Raw genomic sequence first — 1384 nt, 5'->3', positions numbered from 1 at the left:
TCAACAAAGCTTAAACATTATTAATGTATAATATTAATCTGCCAAATGCTGAAAATGGAAGCTGGTACATTATTGATATGTGACGTTTAATAAATGGTCCACTTAGGATGAGAAATGTTTACATATCCTTTAATGATCTTATACAGAAATATGGATCTACTTATCTTGCATCTGTTGATCAGGTTCCCTTGACCAAAGGGTGTAAATAATCATACATGATAATTAACATATTTAAAATAATATTTCAGAAAGGAGGGAGGAATAACACTGTGGACTCTAAACCTGATGTGTTAGAAACATTTAGGAAGAGCTTAAAAAGTTACAGAGATAGAAGAAGCTGCACCAGAGAGCAACAATAGAGTAGAGGAGAGTGAGGAGAGTGAGGGGAGAGAGGGGAGGAAGGAGAGTGAGGAGAGAGAGGAGAGGGAGGAGAGAGAGGGGAGGAAGGAGAGAGGAGAGTGAGGAGAGACAGGAGAGTTCTCCCCTCTCTCTCCTCATATTGTTGCTCTCTGGTGCAGCTTCTGTCAGACATTCAGTCAGACATGACGAGTACCATAAGTAGCGAAACATTTCCGAAGGCATTTTAACTTTGAGGTTTTTTTGTCGTAATCCACTTGTCGTAAATTCTTTTTTCCCCATTTTTGTAATGTTCTGTAGTGACTTTGTGTTAAAGGATTGCAGGCTCTCTCATGCCCCCTAGAGGTAGACAGGGGCACAACACCCCCCTGGCCAGAAACGCAAGATCTGAGATGGGCGCTAACGTATTCCGTTTGACCTTTTTTAGCTTCTCTGCTCAGAATGCTCACTGCTTATATCCTGTATCATGTTTTGAGTCTTTGAGTCTTCAGAGGAGGCTTTTCAAGGCTCTGCGCTTTGTTCTCTGGTATTCTGCTGTGCAGCGGCAGTTAGCCGTGTGGGGGAGGAACTAGTATGCCACACAACGGGGGGATGGTATGTCAAGAATGACAAAGGAGCTGTTTGCGTCATCTCACAAGGAGCCAATCCAAACCACCAGTACGCCGCCTGCTCTGTATATTTCCCACAATACACCTCGCCTGGCTAAGGCGGAAGGAAATAAACAACGAATGGTTAAAAATACTTAATTGTATGAATGTGAATCATTATATTTCTTGCTTCTATGGACATGCTAATTTTAGTCACCTAGTTTGAGGTCTTCTTAAGGCAAATCTTCATTTTTTTCGCCAAACCATGGACAGGACACACAGTACAAGGTCCCAGGACTTATACTGGCCCTTCATATATTCTGTTCGTGCTTGCTACGGCAGCACATATACTAAAATTGGAACGATACAGAGAAGATTAGCATGGCCCCTGCGCAAGGATGACACGCAAAATCGTGAAGCGTCCAATATTTTGGCCCCTG

General features: G+C 42.7%; 1 non-coding gene across 1 annotated transcript; it reads left to right on the top strand.

Moving 5' to 3' along the window:
* The first annotated feature begins 1270 nt into the window (after window positions 1–1270).
* LOC113590052 (U6 spliceosomal RNA) lies at window positions 1271–1377 on the top strand. Its single transcript, XR_003412064.1, has one exon. It is a non-coding gene; the product is annotated as a U6 spliceosomal RNA (small nuclear RNA).
* Window positions 1378–1384: the final 7 nt, after the last annotated feature.

Source organism: Electrophorus electricus, chromosome 21 (assembly GCF_041902795.1).
Source record: "Electrophorus electricus isolate QZ-2024a chromosome 21, ASM4190279v1, whole genome shotgun sequence".
In the NCBI taxonomy this organism is placed as follows: domain Eukaryota; kingdom Metazoa; phylum Chordata; class Actinopteri; order Gymnotiformes; family Gymnotidae; genus Electrophorus; species Electrophorus electricus.
Note: the sequence above shows the minus strand (reverse complement) of the source record. Positions and strands in the feature narration are given on the sequence as shown.